Source organism: Ictidomys tridecemlineatus, chromosome 16 (genome assembly GCF_052094955.1).
Source record: "Ictidomys tridecemlineatus isolate mIctTri1 chromosome 16, mIctTri1.hap1, whole genome shotgun sequence".
NCBI lineage: Eukaryota > Metazoa > Chordata > Mammalia > Rodentia > Sciuridae > Ictidomys > Ictidomys tridecemlineatus.
Window position 1 is genome coordinate 47709287 of NC_135492.1, and position 13136 is coordinate 47722422.

A 13136-nucleotide genomic window follows, 5' to 3' on the forward strand; every position below is an offset into this window, starting at 1 on the left:
TTCAATATTTTATTGGAGCGTTATCATCACACCTAATCGTGAGATTCATTAGGCCATATTCATGGTACCCACTGAATTTAAAAAGAAAAAAAAATGAAGGTGTTCATGTTGGTCCAGTGTGCCTGCAGCAGCACATCATGCTCCTCTGCTACTAATGAGCGATTAGCAAACATCCTTCATTAGGTTGGCCATACATACATGCCACCCAAACCCGTTTACTGAACATTTGCTTTAAAATTTAAACATCTATTTCGCGCTTGTCCTCATCGACAGAATCTAGGAAATCCTGCACTTTCCACGCCCCTTCAACTTTCCTCATGTGCATCGAGACAGACTCAGAAGGATCCAAAGGCAAGCTCGCCTTACATCTGCCAAGGCGAACACTCACAGTGCTGCTAGGTGGTATGTCTATTTCACTTAGCAAAACTGCATGAGTCAATACGTTTTAGATCCTTGGTTGATCTGCAGTATATTCTCACTGGGAGAGTGATAAAAAAAAAAATAGACCACACGAAGCCCTCACAGATATTCATTTGTTTCCTGCAAAATACAACATCTCCCTGTCTTGGGGAAAAAAAAAAATCTGTTCACCCCTAGAAGGGCTTATCGTTGGGCCAGAGGGTGCTTGTTCCCTGCGATTTCAGGAAACATGGGAAATATTTCCAAGCAGGGGCTACAGGGCAGGATGTAGAAAGTCGATGCTTAAATAGAGACACTTTTACACAGAGATGCTACCTTCGCTGGGATTTTTCCAGGTGCAGAGGACAAAGCAGAGAGCTAAGAGAGTTGTCACAGAGCATCTCCTGCAAGCTGTTCCAGATATTCCTAAATTTGTTGTTCTCCCCGTCGTCCTCTGAAATGCAGTAAGATGAAGAAGATTTCTACAGAAACACTCCGGCTCGGGCCATTTGAGATGCATATCCTAACAGTGGTCGGAAATATCAAGAATTTCCCACACCCCGTGACTGGTGGCGATCAAGGGAAATTACATCACCGAGGAGGAGGATGGGAGCCTGAAAACCTGAAATTATCCAGAGAGAGTTTATTTTCACAAATTTAAAAAAAGGGGGGGATATTACTATGCTTTGCATGTGGTCTGTCCCCCCAAATTACATACATTGGAAGTTTGGTTCCCAGCGTGTTGGTTCACTAGGTAGGAAAAATATAATTGTGGGAGACATTTAAGTCCCTGGATGCATCGTCCCCCAAGGGCCTGAGGCTGGTCCACAGGAGTGAGTTAGCTGCTATCTTGAGAGTGAGGTGTTATAAAAGAGGGAATTTGGCTACTCTCTGGGTCTCTCTCTCCCTCCACGGTGCCTCTCCCACACTTTCACACCATTGTGAAATCACCCAACCACGAGGGCCTCTCCAAAACCCAAAGAAGTGAGGTCGCCCAATCTCGGGTCTTCAGCTTCCAAAATTGTGATCGAAGCAAACCTACTTTCTTTATAAACTATGGGGCCTCAGGAATTCTGTTAGAGCAACAGAAAATGAATGAACAGGCATGCATGGTCTGCTATGTAGACTATTCTTGAATGTTCGTGCTGCCTAGAAAACCCTATTTTTTTTTTAAATTCCGAACCCTCTGTATAATAATAATAGATGATGTTGCTTTTATTAGGTGATTTTAGATCATGAAGATGGAGTCATCCTGAATTGGATTAATGGACTTCTTATGCATGTGGGTACTCGACAAAAGGCTGTGTAAACACACACACTTATCTATCTATCTATCTATCTATCTATCTATCTATCTATCTATCTATCTATCTATCTATTTGCTTGTTCACTCCACCCTGTTTTTCCAACAGCTGTTCAATCTCCAGGTTCCACCACAGCCTTTTTTCCATATAAAGTACAACAAGTGAGACATTCTAGAAAAGCAGTCTCTGTGCCCTTCTTTTTCTTTTTGGGGACCGGGGTTTGAACTCAGGGGCACTCGACCACTGAGCCACATCCCCAGCCCTCTTCTGTATTTTATTTAGAGACAGGGTCTCACTGAGTTGCTTAGCACCTTGGTGTTGCTGAGGCTGGTTTTGAACTCACGATCCTCCTGCCTCAGCCTCCCGAGTGGCTGGGAGGACAGGTGTATGTCATCGCACCCCACCGGACCCCTTGTTTTCTAAAAAACAAATCGATGTGATCTTTATCATTCCCTCACTCCGTGACCCGAGCTTGGCTCACAGGTGAAAGGTACAGGAGGGGTGCAGAGACGCCTTAACTTGGGATCTGCTTGCTACTTCACAACAAATAAAACAAGATTAGCAACAGCCGATACCCTCTTCTTCAAGAAGTTATTTTGCCAGATTCTATGCTAAATGTTGCATACGCTCTCCCTTTTTTTTTTTTTTTTTTTGATTCACGCTTTCCTTTCCTTTGGATAATAACGCTGTGCGGCGAATTATTATCACAACTAAATAAAACTGGAACCCGTGTTCAAGTCACTCCAAATGAGAACAGAAAAGTAAGCAGCCGATTTAAGCTGTGAATGTTCACATTTTCTCTATCCTCACATCACATCATCGTGGTACGGCCAGCTTTGAACTTGGTTTCACACTGATGTACCTCCCAAGAATATTCGATTTCTCTCTGAATATCCATGAATAGCCCTGCACCCCACCAAACAGCCCTGCTCGGGATGAACAAACCATTAAGACTAAAAATTCAATAACAATCTAAACGAAGACCTGCAGAAAGTCCGAGGCAGGAGCATTTAATTTGGCAAAGTCTAACGCAATGAATGAAACCTAGTGGATTGTTCCAGATCCCAGAGGCCCGGCTGACCTGGCTCCCCACTGTTCTCTAGGTCTTGGCCGCAGTCCAGGGACCGCCAGGACCCTCCCCAACCAGCCATTTAGGACACAGGATGCCTCTGTTGACATTTCTGTTGGAGCCCAGTGGTCTGTGTGCTTAGCGGATCACCGGCAGGCTCATTAGGAGTTCTTAGCCCCTCGACATCATATTTGATGAGTGCTCCACTGTATTTGTGTTCTCTTCTGTTTTCATGTGAATCGTTGAGAAATCCTAACCATCCTTTGGATGAACTGAAAGCCCCAATTTAGACGTCTAAACAAAGCAATCATCTGTGTTGTGAATGAGATCAGCACACACACACACACACACACACACACACACACACACACACACACACACCAATTTACAGATCCACCGAGGCTCATCCTGGTCTGCGGTGGCAAGGATACCTGTCACCTAAGCTCGAAATTTCAATCATCTGCAGCTTTCTCCTCCCTTTCTTCATTTCTCTCATTCCTTCAATCTTTCTTTCTCCCTTACTCCCCCTCCCCCTGCCTCCCCCCCCTCTCTCATACTCACAAGCAAACAATTTTCTCATCTTTCTCAGGAAATTCTCTGATACACTCTGAAGGGAAAAGTCAATTTGTGATTCAACTGCACTTACTAAACCAGATTTCTCCTGAGTACGCGATTGCACACCATCTAGAATCACCTGGAATGCTTGCTAAAAAAATACCGATTCCGGACGTTGGGGGGTCCAGTGTTTTTGATTCAATAGGTTTGAGATGGAGACCGACCGGGAATTTTGCATTTTAAATAAGTTCTCGGAGGCTGCTGGTCTAGGGTGCCCTAGATGATATTAATACCAAACACATCAAGAGCTCACCTTTATTCAGTGAGTCACAGGAGGAAATCCTGTATACAAATGATCCCTGCTGACCCTTCTTGGGTTCTGATATGACCAGACACTTTTGGGTTCCCTTATGATCATTCATGAATGTAAGAAACATTTTTTTCAGGTCAATAGATACAGAAATACCGCATCACTACTTAGATCATTTTAACTTTCTCTCTTTTTTTTTTTGTAAGAACATACTATTTTTGTGAATCTGCCCATTTCCTGGTACCTCCTTTTAGATGTAATCAAAATACGGCAATGAACATTCATTTACATATTTTGTGTGTGTGTGTGTGTGTGTGTGTGTGTGTGTGTGTGTGTGTTTATGGAGAATTCTGTCTTGCAGAATTTAACTTCTAAGGAAAGCTAACATATCATTCTCTTCTTTTAATAGTTCTTGATTTGGATCAGGCAAAGGAAGTTAAAAATATTTCATATTTTTATCTCGTAGCATGAGACTATGTTTACATGTAAATCTCAGATGAATGTAACGTTTCTGTTCAACTATGGAAATAAACAAGGGTATTTTAGCATTTGCTTAGCTATCAATCTATATTACTGTTTATTTCCTACAGCAGAGTTAATATAAAGTTTCTAATTATGGCTTGTTCTGTTTCTACTGATCTATCCATCTGCATAATTTTTTTGTCACTATACAGTACTTTGAAAGTATTTTGGCTGCTTAATTGACAGTTATATCTAATAAAATCTCCCATTCCCTGTTCTACAATGCTATTTCCAAATTCCCTGGATTTTTCTAGCCACTTTTCTTTCAGAGTCAATTTAGATTCATTGATTAATCACTTCTGTGCTATCCGTATTCTTAAAAAAGGAAAATAAAAAGTTGAGATTTTTTATCTGAACTCTAATAAACTTTATGAATGTTACAAGTTATGCACAATTAATATATAACTTGTACACAAATGCCACACAGCATCTTTTGGTCCATTCAGGAGGATAACGTGACGTGCCTGTCTTTCAAACATTTGGGTTTTATATTATTTCGGAATTGATAATACCGTGCAGTGCTTGAACATTTTCTATTATGTTCACTTTTATTTTTTTTCATATATTTTTTTTTGTTTTCTGGGAATATATTATTTCCATTATATTTTCGGGTGCTTACAAGTTTATATAAATCTACTTGTTAGGGTTTTATATGAGATGACCCCCCCTGTAAAAGTTCATGTAGCAAAACAGGAATGTTCAGAGGTGAAATGGTTAGATTATCACAGCTGCCACCTAATCAGTGGATTAATCCATTTTGATGGATTAATTTGAATGGATCACTAGGTGGGAGCTATAGGCAGGTGGGACATGGCTACAGGAAGCAGGTCACTGGGGCCGTGCCTTCAGATTCAATTTTGTCCTTGGCTCCTCTCGCTCTTTGCTTTTCTTTCTGGTCGCCAGGAGCTAAGGAGTCTCTCTGTGCCAGGCCCGTCCGCCATGATGTTCTGCCCCACCTCAGGTCAGAGCAATGGAGTCGGCCAACCAGGGGCTGAGACCTCTGAAACAGGAGCCCAAAATGAACTTCTCCTCCTCTAAATTATTCTTGGTCCCAGTGACAGACAGTGGACTAACAGTGTTACCTTTGCTTATTTTCTATTCATGGATGTCGCTCAAACTCATTAGTTATAAAACCCACTAAGGAATCCTAAAACTTCAATGGAATAACCCAAAACATAATCTGAAAAGAGTGAAAATGTGTCCCTCCCCATCATCTATTCTTAATTTTTGTTTCCATTTTTCCAAGTAAAACCTTCAAACCAGTGCCTACCAAGAGCACAGAGAAGGGACATTCCTGTCCTTTTTTCTGGATTTTGAAAGCAAATACTTTTACTGCTAACCATTGATTGTTATAGTCATTAATATTTATCACAGTCATCCTTCATTGTAATTGTAATGAAAGGGTGTTTTTCTACAATTTTTCTCCTAGTTTGTCAAGAGTGCTATTATAGAATATCTAATTTTATCAAAAGGCTTTAAGGCAGAAATATAAAATTTTTTATCTACTCTTTAAAAGGTCTTAGGAAGGACTGTTGCTACAACTCTTCATTTTATACAGTTTTATTACATGATGCAGAATTGTTGTATTTGCCCTGTAGTGTTTCATGATTGTGATGACATATTAACACACCTCTGGATACTGCCCTTATATTTTTAGTATGAATGCATCTGATAGGTTTATTTCCTTCTTTTAATGTAATAATTACTTTTATTGAGAAATATTTATGTATGTAATCAAGAGGGAACGGGGCTTCTTTTTTGGTTCTTGGTTTTGGTGAGGTAGCCTTTTTCAAAGGACAATACAGCTCTGTTACCCAGTTTTTTTTTTTTTTTAATAAGCTGGAAAGTGTTTCTCCTTTTCTGTTTTAAATTCTGAAACAATTTCAGTCACTTGGTAATGGATTGTCTGCTGGGCTCCTTCTAGCCCTTAAATACACAGATCTATGCATCTCTGCATTCTGCAATAGTTTTCATTTGTTTTTCTTTGGTGGTTTATTCAAACAGGAATTTTTCTTTTCCTGAAAAAAAAAAAAAAACTGGTACTGATTTTTCCAACCATATTGCCAAATTCTGATTTTATGTCCATAAAAATAATGGTTGACTTTAAAAATTTGTCAACTTTCTATTTCCTTTAACTTTAGTATTATATATACATTTTTATATATTTTATAGTTTTGTACACGTATATTTTATAATATATGACTGCTGAGAGCCACGGCCGAGTCTGTATGGCCCCCGGCATTTTGCCAACAGTATTGATTGACAGGCGAGGCATTAATATCCGCCTCTGCCGCTACTTTTGAGTTCTCCCGCTATTTTGGAGTTCTCGTGGGGATTTCCGGGGATTCCCCGAGAGTTCCCATTGGTTGGGGAAGTGCAGGAGGAGGGATTTCCCGGAGAGATATTTCCGGCTGGGGGTTCCTGCAGGAGCCTCGTGGCATTCGGGAGAATTCCCCAGGAGCGTGTGTGAGGTTTTTTCTTGCAGTTCAAAAATAAAGTTTGTTCCTGCTTCAGTGGTTCGTGATTTGAGCCCAGACAGACTGCGACATTTGGTGGCCCGTACGAGGAGCTCCGGGACACTTGGGGGGTAAGTGACGGAAAAAAGCTGCCCGTCCGTAGATAGGACGGGAGAGAGGAAAGATGGCCATTTTGAGAAAATGGAGAAGATTGATACAGTATGTTTGTGTCTTGTCTTGTCTCAGTGTATTGTATTGTCTTTATGATGAAAATATGGAAGGGGTGAGAAGTAAATTACTAAGGGAAGGAGGCACCCCAGTGGAACCAAGAGCAGTTAGGGCATGTGTTGATAAGAGCCCAGGAACTCTAGTCAGAAAGAAGAAAGTTCAGAAAAAGAAAGATTATCAGGAAAAAAGTTGCAGCAAAAGGGCTATTACTGAATACTTTTCGTTACCGGAAGGTGCGTGAATCGGAATTGGGGAGGCAAGTAATTTGCAAGCAGCGGCAGCCGGCTCTTCCACTGCCAGGAGCCCAAATCTAGACCTGACCCGGAGGCACAGTCTCCCAGGCTCTTGCTCCCTGTGCCCAGTAGCAGTTTGAGTCCGGGACACTCCCCCAGACTCTCCCCGGGGCCATCTGGGGCTGCCCAAGATGCTACAGCTGGCAGAAGACATCGAGTCCCTGATGTTTGGTCATTTTCAATGCCAATAACTAACCTACAATGGTTCTCCCACACCTGGAAGCTAATGAGTAATGAACGCCATTAAGGCTTATTTCAAATGTAAAAAACCTTGAGATAATGTACTAAATTGTTCAGAAGGTTGTTTTCTTAGTGGAATGCTACAGGATTTTCTTTAGCCAGCGTTGCAGATTTCCTGCCTTCCTCCCAGTGCCGGCGAAAATAAGGATGGAAGAATTTCCAGTGTTGCTGAAAACCAGAAGAAACTTCCGCTGAGAAACGAAGGAGACTTCAGATCAAGCTAGCTGCCTGCAGAACTTACCTGGACTGTGATTTAAGCTAGCTGCCTGCAGACCTGGACTGTGAGTTAATCTATTGAGACACTGCTTTACTTGGACTGAGACAAAAAACTGTAATCTACAACAAATTTTAACTGGGTATCTTTGCTAACGGTGTCATTGCTGATATAATTTTTCCAAGGGCTTCTTGCATGGAGCCATCAATCGGCTTGGTATTGTGGCATTTTGTATCCTCCCTTCCTGTTTGTAGCAGGTTATTTATGGTGTTTGTGTAAAAACCACTATGGTCGTTATTTAAATTAAACAAAAGGGGAAAATGTTCGAATCTGTAAACAAGTCTAGATGGTGCCTGGCAAAATGCCAGGGGCCATACAGACTCAGCTGTGGCTCTCAGCATATTACATTAAAATATGACATATATTTTAAGTATTGTACATAATACACACACTATATATATATACATACATATATGTGAGGGCGTGTATACTACACACATACACACAGTGTTTGTTTTTTTTTAACCCCGATACAACAAAGCTTTGCTGATTCTACCTGTCCCTTTAAAAAATATGCGATGGTGACATCTATATATTTTGTACGTAAACGACTCACTCATTTCTGATTTTTATTTATTTTTAAATTTTTATTTATTTGTTTTGGCACTAGAGATTGAACCTGGAGGCCACATTCAATCACTGAGCCACATCCCCAGCCCTTCCTATTTTTTTATTTGGAGTCAGAGTCTTGCTGAGTTGCTTACAGCCTCGCTAAGTCGCTGAGGCTGTCTCTGAACTAGTGACCCTCCGGCCTCAGCCTCCCGGGACTGCTGGGATTGTGGGCATGTGCCACTGTGCCCTGCTCATTTCGGCTTTTTTTAAATCACTAATTGTTCCCACTGGTTTATTTGGGTTTACCCTCTTTTTATTTCTAGCCACTCGAGTTAAATGTGGGGTTTGATGAATCTGCCTCTTTTTACATTTAACCAAGGAAGCATTGACATTGATAAAAACCTAAGCAGACCTCCAGCTCCACGACAGATGGTTGACCTCATGTATTTTCTACGACTTTAAAACGTCTGTGATTTAGATGGAACTCTGTCTTTGACCTGAGGCAGGAATCTGGGGACAGAGAGAGGTCCCAGAGTCTCAAAAGACAAGCCCCATAAACCCCTGGAATGCAGAACCAGAGTCCTGAGCACCAGGCCCCTCTTCTTGTACCTGGGACCTTGCCTGAAACTGGCTCATTGGCTGATAACCAATAAATGGAAGGGAGGGAGGGCAGACACATAGGACAACCAGGAGGTATCTGGAGGAGCTACTCTTTGAGGGAGATTTTGTTGGCTGAGAAAGGGGCCCAGCCTCCTGGTAGCAGAGAAGCCCACACAGACCCCAGGTGGAGACCTAGGATGCTCCCAGGACAGGTGCATGAAGTAGCCTCATCAGAGCATTGGCACAAGGAAAATCAGAGCAAAGCTGGGTGACCCGGTCCTGACTCCACGTCTGGCTCAGCCCTGTGGCTACTATCCCTCTGCAAGGGTCAGAACCCCAGGGTGAGGCATGCTGACTCATCCTCTGAGATCTGCCCACTGTCTCTCTTGCTGCCTGCAGTGTGTACTTTTACCTTTGCCATGAAGCGCCCTCTTCTTGCTCTACAATCGGATGCACCCTTCAATTCTTTTCCTTGACAGTGAAGTCAAGGATCTGGAAGATTGGCGTACGGGTCTCCTCTGCCTCTGGGGCCACGCTGCTGCAGTGACGGACCCTCAAAGCCATTTTGAAGATGTCTTATTTGTTTTCCTTACCAAGTAGTTTTGCTTTGGCTTTGTGTGAAGGCAGAGCTCATGAGTCAGAGAACCTGCAAGAGTTCTAAGTTTTACATTTGAAAAAAATGGTGTACCTATTATACAGTCGATTTCATAAATACCCACAAATGTGTGTGTGTGTGTGTGTGTGTGTGTGTGTGTATGTATGTGTATGTGCGCGCATGCCCTTGCACCCTGGGGTCTAAACCTGGGGCTGCATGCTAAGCAGGTGATTTACTGCTAAGGTACAGCCCTGGCTTCCAAAGACACTGTCAAAGCAACATGCAGTCTACGTTTCTGGGTAGTTTTCCAGCCATGATTGTGAGATGAATCTTAATTGAAGTGTAGTATTCCAATATGATACTTTCTTTTTTGGGAGGAGAGGTGCGGGTACCAGGGATTGAACTCAGGGGCAGTCCACCACTGAGCCACATCCCGAGCCCTATTTTGTATTTTATTTAGACACAGGGTCTCACTGAGTTGCTTAGCGCCTCGCTTTTGCTGAGGCTGGCTTTGAACTCTCGATCCTCCTGCCTCAGCCTCCTGAGCCACTGGGATGATCGGAGTGTGTCACCATGCCTGGCTAGACTGAGCTATTTTTGTAAATAAAACGAACCATCAAATATGATAAAACAGCATTAGCTATTTATGCACCAAAATAAAACAGTCATTAAAGTATGATTCATAGGGAACTTAACTGAGTTGCTTAGCACCTCGCCATTGCTGAGGCTGGCTTTGAACTTGTGATCCTCCTGCCTCAGCCTCCCAAGCTGCTGGGATGACAGGCATGTACCTCTGCACCTGATAAATAAGATATTTTCAATGAGGAAAAGCATCTGACTATTAAGAGCCAGAGGGACATATCAAGACAGGCAGAGGTGACCATAAAGAAGTACTTTATTATAATGCCTTAGTTTATTTTTAGCTGCTGTATTGATTTTATTTAAATTGAAATGACATTAAAGGAGAAGACAAGATATTTATGTTTGTATTCAAGAGGCTTACATTATGGAAGATATGACATAACTCACTTTGGGGATTTTTACTAGTCTATCCCTGTGAGGGGTGTTGGAATTCTCCTAAGAATTAACAATTTTGCTCCCTTCTCTTCACAGTTTTAAGTTCCCAATTCATCATACTTTAATGACTGGTTTTTGATGCCTAAATATTTAATGCTATTTTATCAAATTTGATGGTTAGTTTGTTTTACTTATAAAAATAGCTCAGTCTAGCTGGGCACGGTGGCACACGCCTGTAATCCCAGCAGCTCAGGAGGCTGAGTCTGGAGGATCGCAAGTTCAAAGCCAGCCTCAGCAACAGCGAGGTGCTAAGCAACTCAGTGAGACCCTGTCTCTCAATAAAATACAAAACAGGGCTGGGGATGGGGCTCAGTGGTCTTGATGAGTTCAATCCCTATACCAAAAAAAAAAAAAGACTCAGTCTACCACCACTACGAGCTTCTTAATAGAAATGTTTTTGAATATTGGAATTGCTTATGCTGAGACAGACAGACAGAGACACACACACACACATATATATGTGTGTATAAAATACATGTGTGTATTTTTTGAGGGGGAGGGGGATATAATAGTGATAGGAAGCTCTCATTTTTCCACACCCATTTGATCCCTCAGTGGACAACCATTTACAAATCCTGTACCCAACTGTACCCTGTTCTGTGGCTACCATAAGGAATGATTTCATTACTTTGGGCTGTTTTCTTTAAACATATCTTGTTTTAAACAGCACATAACTGGATGAAACTTTTTTGGGGGGGAGGGTTGGGGGATACCAGGGATTGAACTCAGGGGCACGCAACCACGGAGCCACTTTCCCAGCCCTATTCTGTATTTTATTTAGAAATAACAGAGTCTCACTGAGTTGCTAAGTGCCTCCCCATTGCAGAGGCTGGCTTTGAACCCGCGATCCTCCTGCCTCAGCCTCCCAAGCCGCTGGGATTACAGGTATGCGCCACTGCACCCTGCCTGGGATTAGACTTTTTAATGTAAGAATGGTGCTTGGTGATAAAGATCTAGTCTACTCACTTTATAATCTGGATACCTGGTTTTAAACTTATTTTCTATTGCGTATATTTAAGGTACACAGCAAACTGTTTTGATATACGTATACATATTGACATGGTTGTTTTATTCAGACTATATTCTAGTACTTTATCTTAGTTATTGATCAACATTTTCTTCTTGTTTCTTTCCCCCCCAAATTTTACCCTTCTAACTGATGTTCTCTTTATAAAATTTCCCATTCTTTAGTCATGAGGGAGATCTTCCACCCCCTATATGTGTTTCCCTATTGGCTCTCATAAAGTTTATAAGCAAGTGAAACTTATTTCTTCATTGACCTCGATCATTGAGCCACCTGTAAGACCTCTTCCTAGAATCAGGCTGGGCACATGCACACCCATTTCTTAAACAATCTTCACACCCTTCACCAAGATCCACACATATCACCTACCTCCTCTTGAAATAAGCTGCAAATATTAGTTTGAGGGAAAAAATAAAAGAAATCCCATTATCTTGCCTGAAGCTGAGGATCCTTTTCTAACCATTGAATTGGAATTGCATCAATACATAATGAATGGTCATTAAATCATGTATCATATCCTGGACTCACAAGTTCTCAAGTTACCAAATCTTGCTGGGTATCATCGGATCACCATTAGAACTTACTGAAAACACAGACTGCGTGCGACCCAGTCTCGGGTTGACATACTCCCAGTCTCTAGCTCTGAACTCCAGGGACGAGCATTTATAGTCTCCTGAGCCCATGCATATGATCTTGTGCTTTTTGATAATACCTCAGGGCAGAGGGGAGACTGCAGTGTGGATTTAGTTTGCATTTCCCTCGGTGGCATTGAGAGAGAACTTCAAGAAAAGAGGAACCTCTCAACTTGACGGGTGGAGATGGAAACTTGTGCTGCTATTGTGGAAAGTCATAGGCAGGTTGGTGAACATCTAAAACCGGGACTCTTTCAAAGAGAGCCAGAAATCTCACTTCTTGCCCAGTGGCCAAAGTATGGAGCCCACCTGCATATGTATCACAGGAGGAATGGAAAAGGAATAATAGATACACATGTTGGAGAGAATAGTATTTCGTCTTAGGGAAGAAGGAAGTCCCCCGCTATTTGTGAAAATGGGGTTGAACTTGGAGGTCACTGGGCTCTGTTGAATAATCCAGGTACGGAAAGAGAAATACTGCACCATCTCACTTTTCTGCGGAATTTTTTTAAAAGTCCAACTCATGGGGACAGGAAATACAGGGGTGATGTTTAGGTGTAGGGAGTGAGACGTGGGTCCACGGGCACACACACTTAACTGCTGTAACCTAATCTCGGGAGACCTAGTCACAGCCTGGTCTCCGTCGTCATCCATAAAAGTGTATTGTCATGTCTGAAACTTGCAAAGAGAATAGCTCGTAGGTATTCCCACCACATACAGCAAAGTCAACTATGATAGGTGATGGAAATGTGAACTTATTTAACAGTGGGAGTGATTCTCATCTATGCATATATCCAGCATGATGCTCCCTACCTTAACTATAGACAATGTTATCTGTCAACTTTACTTCACTAAAGGTGAAGAAAAAGGCTCCTTAGATCACTTTCACACTGTCAACTGAGGAACTTGTTTGCAATAAATTCAGGCTCATTTTCTGTTTACTTATAGGATCTTTTCTTCTTATTTTTTCCTTCTCCTTTTGCAATACTGAGGACTAAACACCCCA

The 13136-nt window shown here is 41.9% G+C and overlaps 1 protein-coding gene and 1 long non-coding RNA gene across 6 annotated transcripts in view; one reads left to right on the forward strand and one right to left on the reverse strand.

Annotated features, from left to right (window-relative positions):
- Window positions 1–13136, reverse strand: part of Cntn4 (contactin 4) — an 819812-nt gene that overhangs the window by 747413 nt on the left and 59263 nt on the right. The window lies entirely within an intron of this gene.
- Window positions 6478–8014, forward strand: LOC144371181 (uncharacterized). The gene is made up of 2 exons (XR_013431341.1): window positions 6478–6746; window positions 7507–8014. It is a non-coding gene; the product is annotated as an uncharacterized LOC144371181 (long non-coding RNA).